We start from the raw sequence: 21,364 nt of genomic DNA on the forward strand, positions 1-21,364 counted from the left end.
TTTCTGCAGTAGAATATGGTGTGCATTGATGTGATTTCTTTATGTTTATTCTGCTTGGCTCTTTATATCTCTGGTTTTCTGGTTTATGGTTTTCATGAAATTTAGGAAAATTTCTACTGTATTTCTTCAAATATTTTGTTCTACACCCCTCCCTTTTTCTCTGGGTCTCCAATTATACATGTTTTAGGCTACTTGATATTCTGCTTCTTTTTTCTCAGATTTTTCTATGTTCATTTCTCTATACTAATGCAATTTTTTTTTAACTTTATAATCTTCTTTTCTTCTGTGTTTAATTTGCTAGTAATCCTGTCCTGTGTATCTTGTTTTAGAAGTACTCTGGAAGTTCCATTTGAGTCTTTTTTATGTCTCCATGTCCCTCATCATCATGATCTTTTCTTCTACTTTCTTAAACATATGAAACATATTTATAATAACTGTTCTTATGGCCTGATCTACTAATTCCATTATCTCTTTCATTTCTGTATTTCTACCGAGTGCCTTTTCTCCTGTTATAGGTCATATTTTCCTGATTTTTTTTCTTGGTTTTATCTTTTATATTTTAAAATTTCTTTGTATTTTTAATTGACGTATGGTTGAAATACAATATTATTTTAGTTTCAGGCGTACAACATCATGATTCCACAATTATATGAATTTACCATGTGTCACCATACAAAGTTATTACAATAATATTGACTGTATTCCCTATGCTGTACTTTCATCCCTGTGACTCATGTGTTTTATAACTGGATGTTTGTACTTTTTAGTCCCCTTCACCTATATTGCCCATCTCCTCTTCTCCTCTGCTTTGGCAACCACCGATTTGTTCTCTGTATTTATGAGTCTGTTTCTGTTTTTGTTTGTTCACATGTTTTGTTTTTTTAGATTCCACCTTTAAGTGAAATCATATGGTATTTGTCTTTTCTCTGTTTGACTTACTTCACTTAGCATAATACTCTCTAGGTTCATTGATATTGTAGCAGATGGCAAGGTTTCATTCTTTTACATGGCTGAGTAATATTTAATTATGCATCTATACCACATCTTTATTTGTTCACCTATCAGAAGACACTTAGGTTTCCTCTGTATCTTGGCTATTGTAAAATTCTGCAATAAACATAGGGGTCCACTTATATATTTGAGTTAGTGTTTTCATTTTCTTTAGTAAATACCCAACAGTGGAATTACTGGATTGTATGGTGTTTCTATTTTATGTTTTTTGAGGAACCTCTGTACTGTTTTCCATAGTGCTTACACCAGTTTACATTCCCAGCAACAGTGCATGAGGGTTCCCCTTTGTCCACATCCTTGCAAACATTTGTTATTTCTTGTCTTTTTGATACTAGTGATTCTGGGGAGTGTGAGGTGATATTTCATTGTGATTTTGTTTTGTATTTCCCTGTTGATTAATACTGTTGAGCATCTTTTCATGTGTGTGTTGGCCATCTGTCTGGAAAAATGGTCGGGTCCTCTGCCCATTTTTAAATTACATCGTTTGGCTTTTTTGGTGTTGAGTTGTATGAGTTCCTTATATATTTTGGATATTAACTCCTTATTGGATATATCATTTCAAGATATTTTCTCCCATTCTGTGAGTTGTCTTTCATTTTGTTGATGTCCTTTACTGTGCAAGGTTTTTAGTTTGATGTAGTTCCAGTTGTTTATTTTTACTTTTGTTCCCCTCGCTGGGGAGACAGATCCTGAAAAATATTGTTAAGGATGTCCAAGAATTTATATTGTATGTTAGTCTTTTTAATTTTTTTTAAAGGATTTTTATGTTTGCAGGCCTTCCATTTAGGTCTTTAATCTATTTTAAGTTTAGTTTTGTTTATGGTGTAAGAAAATGGTCCAGTTTTGTTCTTTTGCATGTAGCTTTTTCTTTTTCCTAGCACTGTTTACTGAAGAGACCATATTTTTCTCATTGCGTATTTTTGCCTCCTTTTTCATAGATTAATTGACCATATTAACATGGATTTATTTCTGGGCTCTCTGTCCTGTTCCATTGATCTATGGGGCTGTTTCTGTGCCAGTACCATACTGTTTTGATTACTGTAGCTTTGTAGTATGGTTTTGAAATGTAGAATTGTAATACTTCCAGCTTTGTTCTTTCTCAAGATTGCTTTGGCTATTCAGGGCTTTTTGTGGTTCCACACAAATTTTAGAATTCTTTTGTTCTTATTCTGTGAAAAATACTATTGGTATTTTGATAGACATTGCGTTGAGTCTGTAGATTGCTTTGGTAGTATGGACATTTTAACAATATTAATTCTTTCAATCCATGAGCATAGTATATCTTTGTGTTTATTTGTATTGTCTTCAATTTCTTTAATGCAGTTGTAAATAGGATTGTTTTTTTAATTTCTCTTTCTGCTAGTTTGTTATTAGTGTATAGAAACATAATAGATCTCTGTATAATGGTTTTGTAATCCTGCAATTTTACTAAACTCATTGATGAGTTCTAATGTTTTGTTTTTTGGGTTTGTTTTTTTTTTGGTGGAGTCTTTAGGGTTTTCTACATATAGTATTATGTCATCTGCAAATAGTGATGTCTTTTGTACATCTTTATACCAATTTGGATACCATTTATTTAGTCTGATTGCTGCAGCCAGGACTACCAATATTATATTGGGTAGAAGTAGTGAGAGTGGACATCGTTGTCTTTTTCCTGGTCTTAAGAGGAAAAGCTTTCAGCTTTTCACCACTAAGTATGATGTTAGGTGTGGGTTTGTTATATATGACCTTTATTATGTTGAGGTATATTCTCTGAGAGTTTTTACTGTGAACAGATGTTGAATTTTGTCATATGGTTTTTCAGCATTGACTGAGATGATGATATGATTTTTATCCTTCATTTTGTTGATGTGGTATATCATGTTGATTGATTTGCTGATATCAGACCATCCTTGCATCATTGACATAAATCCTACTTGATCATGGTGAATGATCTTTTTAATATATTTTGAATTTGATTTGTAAATATTTTGTGGAGGGTGTTTGCATTTATGTTAATCAGGGCTGTTGGTCCATAATTTATAGTATTAATTAATTAATTAATTAATTTCTGTAGTGTCCTTGTCTGGGGTTTGATATCAGGGTAATGCTGGCCTCACAGTGAGTTTGGAAGCATTTCTTCCTCTTCTATTTTTGGAATAGCTTAAGAAGAATAGGTATTAATTCTTAAATGTTTGGTGGGATTCACCTGTGAGGCTATCTGGCCCTAAACTTTTGTTTTTTGATTTTTTTGATTACTGATTCAGTTTCATTCTCTTCTTGATTCAATCCTGGAAGATTGTATGTTTCTAGAAATTTATCCATTTCTTCTAGGTTGTCCAGTTTATTGGCAAATGATTTTTTGTAGTAGTCTTTTATAATTCTTTGATTTATGTGGTTTCAGTTTTAACTTCTGTTCTTTCATGTCTGATTTTATTTATTCGAGTTCTCCCCTCTTCACCCCCTGTTTTTTTTATCCTTGATAGTTTGAGTAAGGGTAATAGCAGTTTTGTTTTACTTTTCACAGAACTCGCTCTTAGTTTCATTGATCTTTTCTTTTCTTTCTTTCTTTTCTTTTCTTTTTTTTGTCTCTGTTTCATTTATTTTCACTCTGATCTTTGTTATTTTTGTCCTTCTACTATGGGCTTTGTTTGTTTTCCTTGCTCTCATAGGTGTAAGGTTAGATTACTTATTTAAATTTTGTTCGTTTGTTTTTTTCTTGAGGTATACCTTTATGGCTATAAATTTCCTTCATAGAACTCCTTTTGCTGTCCCAAAGATTTTGAACCATTCTGTTTCCTTTTCATTTGTCTCAAAGTAGTTTCTGATTTCCTTTTTCATTTCTTCATTGATTCATTGGTTGTTTAGTATTATGTTGTTTAGCCTCCCTGTATTTGTGTTTTTGCTTGTAATTCTTGTCATTGTAATTTCTTGTAATTAATTTCTAGTTTCTTAGTCTGGTGGTCCAAAGAGATGCTGGATAAGATTTCAGTCTTCTCATGTTTATTGAGAATTGTTTTGTGCCCTAACATGTGATCTATCCTGGAGAGTGTTCCGTGTGCACTTGAAAAGAATGTGTATTGTTTTTGGTTAGAATGATCTGCATATATGCGTTAAATCCATCTGGTCTAATGTATCTTTCAAAGCACTTTTTCCTTTCTGGTTTTCTATCTGGATGGTCTATTCATTGATGAAAGTGTGTTGTTAAAGTCATGTACTTTTACTGTATTAAGGTCATTTTCCTCTTTATGTGTGTTAATATTTGCTTTTTATATTTTGGTGCTCGAATGTTGGGTACATAGGTATTTGCAGTGGTTTTATCTTGTTGTATTGATCACTTTATTATTATATAATCCCTTTCTTTGTGTCTTGTTACAGTTTTTGTTTTAAAATCTATTTTGTTTGATGCTACCCCACCTTTTTTGTTTGTTTGTTTTGTTCCATTTGAATGGGATGTATTTTTCATTCATTCACTTTTAGTCTGTCTGTGTCTTCAGGTCTGAAGTGAGTCTTTTGTAGGCAGCATATAGATGGGTCTGGCTTTCTTATTCATTAGGCCACCTTGTGTCTCTGGAGTTTTTGAACCATTTACATTTAAAGTAATTATTGATAAGTATGTACATAGTGCCATTTTATTAATACTTTCTGGTTGTTTTTATAGTTTTTCTCTATTCCTTTCTTCTTCACTTGCTTTTTTACCTTGTGATTTGATAACTTTTTTAGTATTATGCCTAGAGCCATTTCTCTATATTTTTTTGTGTATCTGTTATAGGATTTTGGTTTCTGGCTACCATTAGGTTCATATATAACGTCCTGTGTATATAGCAGTCTATATTAAGTTGATGGTTGCTTAAATTCAAACACATTCTAAAAGCACTTCAGTTTTACTCCTTCCCTCTACATTTTACGTGTATAATGTTGTTCCCCCACCCACATTTTCTTACTTTGTGTATCCTTTAATTTTTGTAGATGTAATTGCTTTTGCTACTATGTCTTTTAACCTTCATACTGGCTTTATAAGTGATTGATCTACTATCTTTACAATATGTTTGCTTTTATTAGTGATACTTTTTCTCTTTATAGTTCTCTTTATTCTAGTTGTGATCCCTTTTTCCCCCCACTTAAAGAATTGTCTGTTTAACATTTCTTGTAAGGTCAGTTTAGTGGTGATGAACTGCTTTGAATTTTGTTTTTCTGGGGAACTATTTCTCATGATCATGAAATGGTAAGGATAAAATGATAACCTTGCTAGGTTGAGTGTTCTTGGTTGTAGGTTTTTTCTGTTCAGCACTTAGACTATATCATGCCACTCTTTTTCTGGCCTGCAAAATTTGTACTGAAAAATAAGTGGATAGCCTTGTCTGGTTTCCCTTGTACTGACGTATTTGCTCTTCTCTTGCTGCTTTTAAGATTCCTTTTTTATCTTTAATTTTTGACATTATTATTGTGTGTCTTGTGGAGTTCTTTGGGGTTCATCTCTTCTGGGGCTCCCTGTAGTTCCTGGAGTTAGATCTTTATTTCCTTTTGCAGATTAAGGACATTTTCAATTATTTCTTCAAATAGGTTTCCTGTCCCTTTCTTCTTCTTACTCATCTCCTTTGATGCAAATGTTAGTACATTTGCTGTTGTTCCAGAGGTCCCTTAACCTATATTCATTTTTTTAAATTCTTTTTTCTTTTTGTTGTTCATTTGGGTTGTTTCCACTACCCTGTCTTCCAGATTGCTGATCTATTCTGTACCTCCTATCTGCTGTTGACTCCCTCTAGTGTATTTTTCATTTCAGTTCTTGTATTCTTCAACTGTGTTTGGTTCTTTTTTGTTTTCATTCTTGTTGAAGGTCTCACTGAGTTCATACACTCTTCTCTCTATTCCAGTTAGCATCTTTATGACCATTACTTTGAGCTCTTTACCAGGTAGATTTCTTTTGTCCATTTTGTTTTATTGTGTTTATGAGGTGTTGTCTTCTTTTGTTTGGAATGTATATCCCTCTGATCCTCATTTTGTCTGACTCTTTGTTTCTGTATATATAGATCAGTTATGTTTCCTGCTCTGGAAAGCAGTGACCTAATGTAGAAAATGCCCTGTGGGTTCCAGTAGTGCAATCCCCTTTGGTCACCAGACCAGACACTCCAAGGGTATCCCCTGTTTAGGCTCTGTGTGCCTTCCTGTTTTGACTGGGCCTTGGCTGCTGTAGTTGTGCTGGTAGGTGGGGCTGGCCTTCCCCACCTTATCGCCACCCTGCCCTCCCCCCCTCCCTCCCATCCTGCCTTCCCCTGGGGTTGTCTACCAGATAAGGTAGGGTGTTAGTCCCTTTTGATGGATGTGTGTCCCAGCTGAGGCTGCCTGCCTGTGGGGTGTGGCAAATCAGGATTCACTCTGGAGGGGTGCCTGCTGGGATGGGCAGGTTGGGTGGGTCTGCAGGGGCACACTTGGGATGAGCTGTGCTAGCAAGGAAAATGGAGAGTGTTAGAACTGGCTCTCACCTGTGTCAGGCCACCTAGGCTGAGGAAGCCTAGAAAAATGGCTCCTGCCAGCACTTCTGTTATGGGGGAAAGCTCCTGTTGACCCCTGCCCCTCTGGCACATGCCTAAAATTTAGTCAGTAAATCTCCTTCCCCCATAACCTCAGTGCTCTTCAAACTGCTGTCTTTGTGCTTGGTCTTAGATGAATAAGATAGTGCTCTGGCCCGCTAAGAGTGAAGTCTTGGTTTCCTATAGCTCTTGTGTTCTCTCAGAGTTATACCTGCTGTTTTTCAAAGCTGGATGTTATAGGAGATTGTCTTTCTAGCGCAGGTTCCTAGGGCTGGGGGTGCCCAATGTGGGGCTTGATCTTCTTGGTCCTCAGGGAGGACTTCACTCCTGTAACATCTTTCCCATTTGTGGGTTGCCATGCAGGCGGTTTAGTTTCTGCCTTTCTTGATGTGACTTTTTCTTTATATCCCTAACTGAGGAAGAGCTGTTCTGCTGGTCTTCAGGTCATTTTCAGAATGAGTTGCATTATATGTACTTGGAGCCTCAGTGTGTCTGTAGGTGGAGGTGAGCTCAGAATCCTCTTACTCTGCCATCTTCCCTGCAGTCTCTGATTTTTTTTTTTTGAATGCTGTTGATTGGATTAAGCTATTTTGAGTTTTATCTTGTTGGTTGTTGAATTTTGTTGTATTATTTCAAATAGTGCATATTGTTCCAACTCTCATTTATGCTATTTGAAATCAATTGGATTATTTTGAGGCATATTTTAAAGATTTGTTAGTGTGGGTCCAGAACAGACTTTATTGTAGGTCTCATTTCACCCCACTACTAAAGAGATGTGCTCCTGAGGATTCAGCTGAATCCTCTATGTATTACACGGTTGATCTGCTCTGACTAGTAGGAATATAAACTATTGTCTGCTGTATGTGAGCTCCAGATGTGGTTCTCACTTTTGTTTATCTTTTCCTAGTCTTCTGTAATTTTCTGTCATTTGTGTATTTGGTTCTTAGTCTTCCCAAGACTTGAGCAGACTTTTCTGTCTATCTCTGGGATTCTTAGTTTTCTAAGTTCTTGGCCCTGGAAATTCTAGTTGCCTTATAAACTTTTGACTCTGTCTCTTCAAACTCACTTTTGCTTGGGTTTCCCAACTATGTCTTGTAGCCTGTAAACTGACTCCAGGTTGTAAGCTGGGCAATTACAATGCTTACTTTGCTTATTTCTTTTCTTTCAAGTGTTACAGTCCTGTGCTACCTGTGCTCCAATATCTGAAAACCACTGTTTCATATATCTTGTTCAGTTTTCTAGTTGTGTTAGTTGGAAAGTTAAATCTGGTCCCTGTGTCTCCATTTTGATTGGAAGGAGAATTTATCTGTATAGTGTAATTTAAACTTTCCTTCATCCTTTGTCATACTTTTCCTTTGAAGTAACCACAGTACAGAATGGATATTTTAGGGGTGAGTGGTAGTGAAGATGTCTGCAAGTAAACTGCTGATGATAGTTAGGAAATGTGTGTTTCATTTTCTCTGTTCACTCTTTTTATTTTTTATTATATTTTATAAAGTATTTTATAAAAAATAAAGTCTTTCCTCTTGTCATTATACCTTTATATAAAATTTACACGCTAGGAATATGCAGTATATTTTTTGGTAATTTCCTGTATCTTAGACATATTACTCCTACTCTTAGGAAACCTTGAGAAACCAGACATTTCTCATTTCTGTATCCGTAGTAGATCATTATACTTAGCAACTATTTAGAAAACACACTCATTTTGACATAATGTGAAGAATTTTAGTGTACAAATTTTATGCTATTTGGTTAATTAGAGATCCTCCGTATAGTTACAGGATTTTCCTGTTCATTTTCTGAAATGAGTCTAATCTGATCTTTCTCCAGATCTGTATTCTTTCTGACCAGGTGGCAATCCCAGAGCTTTCTATCCTTGGCATTATTATCCTTTTCATTGTGTTGAAACTATAGTTTATAAGATAGCTGCAGCTGCACTTGGATGGCTCTACCGCTTTGGTCTTTTCAGGATTCATGCATGTGGCAACAAATACCACCAGTAACATCATCTCTGAAGGATGAGGACTATAGATATGTACAATTTAAAATTATTTCTTTTGGAAACTCATCTATTTTTCCATTCTTTCTTTATTTCTTCTGGAAATTATATGTGTTCTTCAAGGTTATGCAAGCTTTGACAAGCTGAGCCTTGCCAGCCTATCCAAGGGAAAAGTCAGCACCTTACATGGAGCTAAAGTAGAGGGGAAAAAATCCCCAATTTTAATGGCAGTGTGTCAGGAAATGGAAAGCATGGTGGGGCATGTGTGCAGATATATGTAAACTTGTAGCTCTGCATGCTCTTAGGTTTTTATTGTGTTCCTTTTATGTCTTATAGAGACAATATAATATAGACCATGGTGACAAATTTTTTTCTCGACTTTTTAAAGGAATAGGTAGATGTTTTTGTGATGCTGTCAAGATAAAATTTCGGTTTTTTGTTAATATATTTAGTATCTGTTTGATATTTCTTTTAATAAATGAGTCTTTGTGTAGCCTTTGCATTTTACTGTAGGCAATGCTGTGTGCTCACTTGTGTTCGGCTCTGCTTTCATTTGGCTTCCTTTTTCTGAGACTTGACCTATTTAATGTACATAGCCAACCTTCTAGTGTTCCAGTGCAACTATCTGCCCCTCATCTCCTTCTTTCTTCTTCTGCTTGTCTCCTGAGCAAGATTTCTCCCTCTATATTTATTCTTTCCTCTTTTGAAACTTGCCTCATTGGTATACCATTTCACTAGGGCATTATTATATAATTTGATAAGTTGAGTAATCCTCATTTATTGATGATACTGATGTAGGAAAAGACATTAGGGTGAGAATATGATGGCTAAGAAAGAATTCTTGAGATGTTTTTGGTGTAAAAAGGTGGTTTTATTAAAACACAGGGACAGGACCTGTGGGCAGAAAGGACTGCATTGGCGTCATGAGTGGCCCATTATATACTTTCAAGTTGGAAGGGGGCTAGGGATAGCTTAAGTCTCTAAGGAATTTTGGAACAAGGTTTCCAGGACCTTGAGGGGGCTAGCTATTGTTGGGAAAAGGTCATTTATTACTATCTAATAAAAACTGAGTCATGAGACCCTTTAGATGTATATCGGTGGGTCATAGGCTCAGGGGATGATTGCCAACATGTATTTTGAGGGGTAGAGATAAAGGAAGTTTCCAAAGAAAATTTTATATGTTAAAGTAAACTTACAGGATCCTGGAGGTTGGGCTAAGATTACCTGTTACCCTTAACAAAGTATTAACATTGAGGCAGCTGAGTCCCTACAGGAATGTCACTCTGTCTATTTCAAGGACTCGTCAGTGGGCACGTAGTAAGGAAATTTAATAATTTTTCTTCTGCCTCTGTTTCCCACATCAGTACTGCTAGTAATAGTAGGGAATTTTGGTATTTAAATTGACGATCAGAGGAGGTATGTCATTAATATAATGTTAAGCACTTTGAGTGAGATTTTATTTTCTTTTACTTAATTTTGAGAGGTTTTAGTCTTTATCTAGATTCTTACTGTGAGGAAAAGAAATGTCTTAAACAAGTAAGTAGTCTCTTAAAATCATAAGGTTCTTGGAGAAAATTATTTCTCTTGAAACTCAGGCAGTAGAGGTATGTCTGTCCTGTTTCATTGGTAGCTCCAAGTCAGGTATTTTCATGGATGTTCTGCTTGTCCCAGAAAGAGACCTAAAGCTGAGTTTTTAACTTGGGGAGTGCTTAAATGCTCCACAAATCAGTGGCCAGATTCGTTTCATTTTGTGCCCATGTGGTTTCTGTGGGTAGTTTGTTGTTTTAAAAACTTTCAAAGAAGAGCATTTTTTTTTTCCTGGCAATCATGTGTATCCTGTGCAAGTATTTTTCATTATTAATAATCTTGAGAAGAACCAATTCCAGGTCATAATGCAGTTGGCTAAAATCATAAGGTTTTATCCAGTCATCCCATATGATTTGTGTCTGGTTTGCCAAAATCCATTAATTTGAGGTTTCCAAAGAGCAGAGTAATGGTTTCCTCTCCTGTTTTTGTCACCAACCTGTTTTTGGAAATTATTTCTATCAATTTTGTGTAAATTAACAGTCTTTCAGAGAAATTCATGAGATACTTAGATTTAATTTCTTCTAGGCCTATATACTGGTTTTACTTTGGGGTGGGGTATTTCCCTCCTTCTTTCTTGCTCTACACAGAAATTTCCCTTTGTTTTTGACTTGAATTCCAGCTTTCCCATTGTGTTTTGCTTTTCATCTTCTTCCTCATTTAGGCCGAGTGGTTAGAAATCTTGTCTTTAATTGAATTTCAAAGTGGTTAACTTTTTGTCCTTTTCCGTTCTCCTGTCCAGTAATGAAGGTTTGCTTCTGTAGGTACACTGCAACCTTTATTAGTGAATTTGGGTTTAAAGAGAAATTGAATTAAATTCTTGAGTTATTTCAGAAGTTGTAACATTATGCTATTTACATTTCTGGCCACAGTGAAGGTTTTTATGAAAGTGAAGTTTTGTAATGAAGTTTATGAAAGTGAAGCTTTTGTATCATCAGCTTGTAGGCATGAAAGGTGTCTTTGAGATTTGGCTAGCCCAGAATTACAATGTTAAATAGTCCATATAAATCTAGTTAATAAGTGAATTAACCAGAAAGAAAAGTTGAAGAACGCCTTCTCTGAACTTTCTAATTTAACACAGGAGGAAACTGAAATGCCTGTGATAACATGTAATTTAGTGGAAGTGTTAGGACTAGAGCCTAGTGCCCTGACTCCATATCCAGTGCTCTTTCTACTCCCTTGAGATCTCTTACTATCTTATCCCCAACAAAATAACAATCTATGTGAAATGTTGTAGGGTTCTGGTTTTAAAATACCCCAGTACATTTTATTTTTGTGATATAAGTTTGATGAGAGAAAGCTTACAAATCCATACCACATTTTCCCTCTTGTCCTGTAAAACAGTACTGATCATCTTTGAGGTTATCTGTTGAATATTTGAGGAAGGAAATTGGCCTTTATTTATTTAAGCCTATTCTTCATTGTATTAAAGTAGTTTTTAAAACTTCCCAAAGCTAGGAAAACATGCAAATAAAAATCTCCTATTTAGCATTTGTTGATGGCCTTTTTAGCATTTTTTCTTTCTATCTTTCTAACAGTACCTGTTTTGTTCAGGCATCTCAACCTTCTTCACATGACTCAGAGAAAGGGGTCCTCTTTCCTAGTACCAGGATTGATTCTGGTAACTCTAAGTGAAACATGGCGATTCCCTTTCTTTGCTAGTGACAGGTTCAAAGATTGGCAGATCAGTCTCAGAATATCTTGATTATCTTGCTTCCAGCCTGTAGATGAAGCTATGCATAGGCAGTCAGCCAGGAGAGTTACAGAGAATTTCTGAAGTTCTGACTTGTGCTTAGAGCCTGCTGTTATCGGTGGACTTCCTCTTATATATGATAATGGTTATACATTTCCTTATTGTTGAAGCCAGTTTGCTTTTGGAATTTCTGTTACTTCTGGTTGAAAGATGCTATCTGATGCATCTCTTGATACTCTACACTGTGAAAGATGATTCAATAAGAGTTAAATTTTGGGCACTAAGTTGATGTGAATTCAAGGAATAGAGAAGACTTTAGATAGATTTGAAACTAGGAGAATCTCTTAAGAGATTTGTGATGGAGAGAATTATAAAATCAGGGCTCATAGACATCATAAACCATTGTGACTTAACTTTCGTCTTTTTCGCTCCACTGAACTTTTCCTCCTTTTTTTAAAAAATTTAAACTGGTAACCTCCTAAGTCCATTGGTTTCTGTTCATGTCTTATGTTCTTTGACCTCTATCGTATTATACCTATTTCCATCCTTGTACACTTTTCCCATAGGATTTCTAGGGCATCATTCTGTCTTTGTATATTTATGATCATTTCTTTTAAATTTCTTTTACTGACTTCTCTTTGACCTATCTCTTGAGTAGTAATGGTTTTCTATGTTTTTTGTTTTCTTGGCCTAATTAAAAAAAAATCTTATTGTTTAGAATAATTTTAGATTTATAGAAAAATTGTGAGCTTAGTACAAAGAGTTCTTATATATCCCACTCGTAGTTTTTCCTATTACTGACATATTAATATGGTGCATTTGTTAAAATTAATGAACCAATGTTAATTCATAACTTAACTAAAGTCCATACTTTTTTCAGATTTCTATAGTTTTATGTACCATCCTTTTTCTCTTCCAGGTTCCCATACAGGCAGGATACCATATTATAGTTAGTGGTTATGTGTACTTAGGTGGTTCTTGGCTGTGATGGTTTTTTAAACTTTAGTTGCTTTTGATGACCTTGATGGTTTTGAGTAGTACTGGTTGGGTGTTTTATGGATTGTCCTTCAAGCAATTGGGGTAGGTCTGATGTTTTTCTTACATTTAGAATGAGGTTAGGGTTTTGGGGAAGAGACCACAGACGTAAAATGTCATTTTTATCATGTCATATCAAGGGTACATACTACCAGCATGACTTAATCATTGTTCATATGGACCTTGATCATTTGGTTGAGATGGTTTTTGTCAGGCTTCTCTGCTTTTCAGTTCTCCTTCTTTCTCCCCCTTTCCATGTGTATTCCTGAGAACAAAAATCAGTGTGTGCAGGCCACACTTAAGGAGTGGGGAGTTCTGTCTTCTTGAGGGTAGAGTATCTATATAAATTAATTGGAATTTGCATGGAAGATTTATCCATTCTTCCTTCCTCCCTTCTTTTCTTCTTTCTTTTCTGTTCTTTTCATTTCTCCTTCCTTCCTTTCTTTTATTATTTATATCAGGATGGATTTGTGGATATTTTATTTTCTACTTTACTTGGCCTAACTTTTTAATTGCTGTTTGTACATTGATGCTTTCTAAACATGTTTATCCTGGCAGTTCTTCCCACTTCTCTTTTAGAAAGAGCTCTTTCTAATCAAAATCCTGTAGGACTGTATCCTCCTGGTCTTTTCTCTTTTTTTAAGATTTGTTATTTATTTGAGAGAGAGAGCATGTATAAGAGAGAGAGCGCGTGGGCACGCGCATGAGCAGGGGGAGGGGCAGAGGGAGAAGGGAGCCCATCTCCAGGCTCTATCCCAGGACCCTGAGGTCATGACCTGAGCCGAAGGCAGACTCTTAACAAACTCTTGAGCCACCCAGGTGCCCTTTGTCTTTCTTTTATTGAAACCTCAAACTAAACGTGACCATATTGCCTAGGCTCAGACTAATCATTTTATACCTCATCTCCTTCATTTTATGCCTCATATCGTCTACCCAAACTTGCTTTTCTAACTGCTTTCTCAAAGCTAGAAACCAGTGAAATCTTTGAGTTTTCCTTTCCCTGTCCCCCACTTCCTTAGTAGCTCTCATTTGGATTATGTTTGTCTCTTTCCTTTCCTTAAAACTAGCCTGTTCCACTTCCACACCATTATCCATTTTTCCTCCTAGACCATTTCCTAAAATACATGTGACTTATTCAAAATACATCTCTTTTCAGAATCCTTCAGTGAGTTCTGTCTCTGATGCTAATTTAACTGTGATTTTAGGCAAACTACTTGGTTTCTCTCTAGCCTGTTTTCTTATTTAGAAAGTGTAGGTAATGATAGGGATCTTCTGAGGACTAAAAGTGATGTGTCTAAAGAGTTTAGGTATGTGTCTTGTACAAAGTAGTACATTGTAAAAGACAGTTATTTTTATTATTCTGTGACCTCTTTCCAACTCTGTGAGATGACCTTTCACCATTTGGTTCCTAGCCACTTATCCAGCAGCTTCATTTGTGGATATTCTCCTGCCATAGTTACCTTGCCATCCAACAATTTCACGCTGTTTGTTGTATTTTGGATTTGCCATACTGTGTACTTTTATATACCTGTCCCTTCTCACATGTTCTTTTGTCGGGAATGTTTTTATCTTTCTCGACTAACAGGAAAACTGGCTTCTGTATATCCCTTAATATTCAACTTAAATATTCCCACCATGAGATTTAATCACCACCATTCTATTGTCACTATACCATGTGTATAGATATGTAATTCATATTATGTGTGTGTGTTTGTGTGTGTGTGTATATATATATATATATGTATATATATATGTGTGTGGGTGTGTATATATATATATATATATACACACACACACACACACACACAAGGCAAGGACAATACTTAATTTATCATTACATCATTAGCATTTATGATCACTCCATTAAATTTGTTACATAGATTGCCTTGCAAGTGCTGAAATCATGTCTAAGTATTCTTTACTAATGGTCATGAAGCTTCTACTTGAACCCATCCAATAGTGAGAAAATTATAACTGGAGAGGTAGTGATTACTTTTTGGATGGGTTTAAATTTTAGAATTTTATTTATTTTATAATTTTTTAAAAGATTTTTTTATTTATTAGAGTGTGTGTGAGTAGAGGGGGGGCCAAGGGAGAGAATCCTCAAGTAGACTCCCCACTGAGTGCAGAGCCCAACACAGGGCTCAGTCCCAGGACCATGAGATCATGACCTGAGCTGAAACCAAGAGTCGGACACTTAACCGGCTAAGCCATCCAGGCATGCCTAGAATTTTATTTTTATGTAGATTTTAAATCTATCTGCCATTAGTTTTCACTTGTCTATTCTCTGGAGCCATAGTCTGTGCATTCAGCATTGTATAAGTATTTGAGCACTAAATATGTTTTTTTTTTTTTTTTTTTTTTTTTTAAGATTTTATTTATTTATGTGACAGAGAGACAGCCAGTGAGAGAGGGAACACAGCAGGGGGAGTGGGAGAGGAAGAAGCAGGCTCCTAGCGGAGGAGCCTGATGTGGGACTCGATCCCGGTACGCCAGGATCACGCCCTGAGCCGAAGGCAGACGCTTTAACGACTGCGCTACCCAGGCGCCCCATGAGCACTAAATATGTTTTAAGTACATTTCAGAAATCTCTTGGTTAGAAATGAAAGAAACCTGAAACACTCTAACTTAAGAAAAACAAATTATTCATTGACATTGCTATTTTCCAGACTTTTTTTTATTGTTCACCTCTATCAGGTATCAGGTATATGTCCAGTATTGGCTGTATTTATCTCCTTATTGTGTATGTGTGTGTGTGTGTGTGTGTGTGTGTTCATGTATGTATGACTATAATACTATATTATGTACCACAAATATAGTACTTTGCAAAAGATAATACAAAATAATTTATGTGGAATATTTCTTCTCACATTCTGATGGATCATCTTACATGTCCCCTTCTCTTCAGGGTAGTATGTACACAACATCTTAAAGCTCTCTGATGTGTGTAATCAGACTCTGTTATGGGCAGGGTTGGAACTGATCTTTGGAATGACTGAAATGACTCAGATGCCTTCAGGAGATCTACTTTGTTTTTCTTCTTTCTTAATGGCTTCGCTCTTTTGGACTGGCTTCTCTTTGGAGCTAGGACCCTGGTTCCTGGCTTTGGGCTCATTTCTTCACAGTTTTCACTCATTTATTTAACAGATTATGAATGGAGTATATAGTCTGTGTCTGGTACTATTCTAGGTATTAAAGATATAGCAATGAGTATTAAAAAGAAGTATATTTAAGTGATAAGCACTCTGTAGAGAATTAAAATAAAATGATATGACAATGATTGAGATATTGCTTAAGAAGGCATTTGTCTAGAGGGGACATTAAATGAGATCCGGATCTCAAGAAATAACTAGTCCTGCAAATATCATGAAGAAGAGCATTCTAGGGAATAGCTTAGGCAAAATTATTAAAGTGGGACTGCCCTTGCATGTGAGGAACTAAGATAAGGCAGTTGAGTTCATAACTTAGTAGATGAGGAGAGTTTTGTGATCACAAAGAAAAGTGGCTCTTTCCTTTCTATCTCTAGTTGGAAACATCCCAAGGAAAGATTGATTGTTGATTCATTTGGTATATTCTCAATAAGCTGTGCAAGAATTGTCTTTGATACCATTTCTTTTTAAGATTTCATGTTATTATCTTATTCAATTTACAGTATTTGAGCTAAGTTAGGTTTTATTCCTAACCCAGAAAGAACTCCTACATTAGAGTTCCAAGGTGAGCTTTGTATGTTTGAGTACTTAATTTAGGTACTGAAATGCTGTATATTATGAATATTAGAAGCTTCAAAAAATTCCCCCCAAATAGAGCTCTATGGTGACTAACTGGCTTTACTACTATTATGGAATTTTAGCAATACTTTTTTTCTGTTGTAATTTCAGGTTTTAAACATATGAGTTGTGAGAAATAAACTGGAAATCTTGTCTCTGTGGGTTAGAATCTGGTGTGGCTTCAAATGACAAACAAAATATTTTAGTATGTATATGCCAGGTAAAATTTCGAATGGATTTTCCATAGGGTATAAACTTTTGAAGCCTAATAATGTAAAGTGATTTTATTCTTGCAGACAGATTGCTATTGAGTTACATTAGTTTTGTTAACTTATGGTGGGGAAATCAGTAGCTGATTAAGCAAACAGCTAAAGAAATATCTTTGTACATCCATTGTACAGTTTGTTCCTGTTCACTTGTCACAAGTTGTTTGGGGGAGAATTCTGAGATGACGTGCCAAGAGTTGGTATCCTAAGAGTACAGTGGGTTTTTTAAATGACAGGTGGATTTCAAGATCTAGAATACCTTGTTTTGTTTCGGGGAATTACCCTAGAAGAATTGAAATTAGGAATTTTAGATTTTTAATTGTATTTAAATGAAGATACGTACATTTTCTTCTTTTCTTCTAATTTATTTAAGAATTTTAGGAAAGGAACATTGTGTTACTATTAGGGTGGCGAATTTAGAAAGGTCTAGGTAAATTTATTGTCTTTCAGCTTGCATTATTCTTATTTATATGAGTGGCTGGAGATGTCACATGTAATTTGAGGTCTACATCTGGTTTTATGTTGAGTGAATCTGATCTAGGCTCGGCTATCTTCAATGGTGATTTTCCCAGCTGTAAATTAGGAACTTGGCATTGAAAATCATGTGGTTTTGTGTAAGTAGAATTCAGATTGTGATGTTTTCTGTCACTTCATAATTCTAGTTTTAGAGTTTCAGTTTTTATAGTAGAATAATTCACTCCAGAAAAGTCTAAAATCTGATTGCCCATGTATTGCCAGGAACATTGTGATGGTCAATGGTTTGTCAAACTGAATATCCTTTATTAGAAATATGGTGAAGCTTTTCCTCATCCACTCACAGAATTGTAACCCTGACTTTTCTATCTTTTACTTGTAAAGACTACAGGAAATCCTTTGTATTTGCATTCTCAGATTTCTTGGAAACACAGAGCTATCTATGGAATTTTCCCTTCATTGGTAATAAAAAGGGAGGAGTGGGGGATAAGTCTACAGCATGAGCTGCTTACTGCTCTTTTGACTTTCCTTAAAAAAAAATTGACCTTTCAAAATAGTGGTCTGAATTGAACAGGGTTTCAATTGGAATACTGCAGGTAACCATGAAGTCTTTTCTTGTAGCTGTTACCTACTTGTGCAGTGCCATCTACTAGATTATAAATGCCTTGAGGATTGAAGTTACTATGTATTCATCTTTGTATTGTTACACATCGCTCCCACAAAATCTTTACAGAATAAGTATTAGTGGGTTTGTTCAATTAAATTAGATTGACTTGAATTAGAGGGGTTGGGGGATTAGGCAGATGGAAAACAGGGCTAATCTGGGGGAAGCTAAGTCTTGTAGTTCTAGATATCTTGTTGTTTTAGTTTAAGTAATCAGGAATGGTGATTTTTTTTTTTTTTTTTTTTTTTTTTACCTTTAAAAGCCTTATGATTGACTAGTCAGAAATTGTAGCATGCCCTTGCTGTGTTACCAACTGGGAATTTACCTTTCAATAAGCTGCTCTGTGTAATAATGCTGGTGGTTAAAAAATGCCGTTACATATATTGTTTCAGGGGAAAGTTCTCATGAATTAATTTCTCGACTAAATTCTTCAGTCTTTTCTGTCGCTCCCCCATTTAAAAAACTAATGTGTAATTTGCATATATTGTGAAATGTACACATAGGAGGTGTATCATTTGTTGTGTTCTGACAAATATATAACTCTTCTATATACTCCAGTTAAGATATAAAACATTTCCATTTCCTCAGAAATTTCTTCAGTTCCCTTTGTACTGTCTCTCTCTCCACTATTTTACCCCATCCCCTGATCCACTCTTCTGATTTTTTTTACATAGATTAGTTTTACCTGTTCTTGAACTTCATATAAAGGGAAATACACAGTATGTACTCTTTATGAGTGGCTTACGTTGCCCAACATACTGTTTTTTTTTTTTTTTTGATTATTAAGTCTGTTCACTTCAGCCTGACACATAACATAAAATTTACTGTCTTCATGATTTTAAAGTATATAATTCAGTCATATTAAGTGTAATCACCTTGTGTTACCATCACCACCATCCATCCACAGATCTCTTTAATCTTGCAAAACTGAAACATCATCCTTATTTCTTAACTTAAAAGACATTTTCTAAAAAGAGGTCATAGCACAAGCTCCTTTATCCAACTCAGTTGGATATTGTTTATAAAAATTTTTTTGATGAGAATGGTTAGTCATAAGAATAATATGTACATACCTTAAAACATAGTATATATATATTTATAGTCCAGTCCTTTGACATTAAGTTCACATCTTTCCTGTGAACATAGGTCTACTGTTTGGAATTCATCATGGCCTTTCTTAGATCATACCTTTAACCATTATCTTCAATATCTAGTTTGATTTTCCTTTTAAGTATAGTGAGACAGTTGAAAATAGTCCCAGTGGTTACTGTACTAAATTTTTATAGCCTTGCTTCTTGAAAACATATTTTTAAAAACAACTGGACTTTATCAGATTGTTACGAAATATTCAACTTACTCATGGAAACAATGACTTCAATTGTTACAGATTTTTAAAATATTTAATCAAGTTATATAATTATATTGACATAAACTGGGATAAATATATTTAGAACGAAACAGCTGATTCTCAGTAGTATACAGTCAACCCATGGGAGCACAGGTGTAGGGTCATGTCTTAGTAGCCTTGACACTTTCTATAACACAGTAAGAATCAAAAGTAATGGGGAATATAGGTTTATTTCATGATTAATTTATCAGTTACTTAATTGAAAACAATTAAAGAAACTTGTACTGTAGATACTAAATTGATAATTTAAAACTTTTTAAAAGTTTCATCATACTTCAAACAAGTAGTCTGCTGTCTTCCCTATTGTCATAGTGAGTTTATTTGTGCATAAAATGAAATCGTAGTTTTTGTTTGAGTTATCTGTTGTTGTGCAGCAAACAACCCCAAAATCTTAGGGGCTTAAACAACTGTTTTATTTCATTCACGATTTTGTGGGTTGGGAATTTGGGAAGGATTTTGATGGTTATATACTGTTGTGGTCATCTAGCACTGAGGTTACAATTACTGGAAGAGTGGGAGATTCATTATGTATTTTTCTCTTCATGTGGTCTCTCCACATGGCTATTTTGGGTTCCCTTGCAACATAGGAGTCTCAGGATAGTCAAATTTCTTCTGTGGAGAGTGGCATCATCCAGAGCAAATTTTCCAAAGGACGGTAAGTGGAAGCCATCAGTTTTTTAAGGTCTAAGCCTAAGATATGTCACGGTGTCATTTCTGCCATATACTACTGGTCAAAGCCATCATGGAGCTCATTCACGTTCAATGAGAGGAGACATAGACTCCACTTCTCTATAGGAGGCATGCCAAAGATTTTGTGGCCATTTTTAATCTGACGCAGGTTTAAATGGTGTATACGATTGATGACATTTTTATTTTTAAAAGCCTGAGAATATTTCTGGTGGATGTCAACATTGAAGTCTGTGGAAGAACACATGGGTCTATATTTAAATAAATGAATATGAAACATCTGGAGAGTAAAACTGGTGAAGGATAGAATGCTGGCAGCAGCAACATCATTATAGTAATGCCTACTGTACAGTTCTAATTTATCAGTCCAGCTCCTGTTTTACTGGTAGGTTTGAGTTACAGTGCCTCATAGCATTAAAAAAAAAAAAAAGGAGGAAAACAAAGTTCACTAACGTATAGATGAATTTGAATTTTAATCTTATGGCAGGCTGCAAATTCCATTTGGTATCTTGGTAACAAACATTTTGGACAACAGTGTGGTTTGGTTTTAAGTGGACTAGGTCTTTTTCAAATGAATTAAATATTTGCAAGTAACTTTTTTCTTCTTTGTTACTTACACTGCAAGTAGTGTCATTTATGTATATAGATTGGTAAAATTTGCTATTGATTTTAAATACAGTGTCCTTTTTCATCTCTAATGATAAACGAAAATCAGATCTTCTGAGTATCATTTCTTTCAGTGACACACAATGATCTTTTTTGATGACATATGAAGACTCAGGAAAGAATATCTAAAATGGTCATTAGAAATACTTTATTTCACTAGGTTTTGCCGTGCTTTGCTCTTAGAAGTAATATCACTTTTATTAAGATCAGCCAACATTTGAGTGTGTGTTATGTTTTGTTAGATCGGAGACTATCTAGATCAAAGAAATTTGATTTAATCTATATCAAATGAATGTAATTAATAATGGTGTTGGATTATTTTTTGAATAAAGCAGAAATGGAAATACTCTTCCTCTCCTTGTGATTGTTTGGTGCTGGCACCTACTTTCCTGATAGTGCCTAAAGGAATTACTTTCAGATGTTAAATTCACTATAATTTTAAATGATTCTTCTCTTTAGGCAAAGACTGGTTATTTCCAGTGACTTGTATAATATTGTTATTAGTAATGACTCATTAAATTTCTTATATACTTTTATTTTGTTACATAATACATAGAAATAAATAATTTTTGGTAGTCGTTAACATATTTCCCTTAT

General features: G+C 35.0%; 1 protein-coding gene across 14 annotated transcripts in view; it reads left to right on the plus strand.

The window, feature by feature from the left end:
• Positions 1-21,364, plus strand: part of CCDC91 (coiled-coil domain containing 91) — a 312,578-nt gene that overhangs the window by 26,790 nt on the left and 264,424 nt on the right. The window contains exon 1 of one of the 14 annotated variants that reach the window (XM_057303314.1): positions 19,772-20,069. The exons of the other annotated variants lie outside the window; for them this stretch is intronic. The gene's annotated coding sequence lies outside the window, so the exon portion shown is untranslated. Of the gene's footprint in view, positions 1-19,771; positions 20,070-21,364 lie in introns of those variants that run through there. 14 annotated transcript variants of the gene reach the window in all.

Source organism: Ursus arctos, unplaced genomic scaffold (assembly GCF_023065955.2).
Source record: "Ursus arctos isolate Adak ecotype North America unplaced genomic scaffold, UrsArc2.0 scaffold_26, whole genome shotgun sequence".
Lineage (NCBI taxonomy): Eukaryota > Metazoa > Chordata > Mammalia > Carnivora > Ursidae > Ursus > Ursus arctos.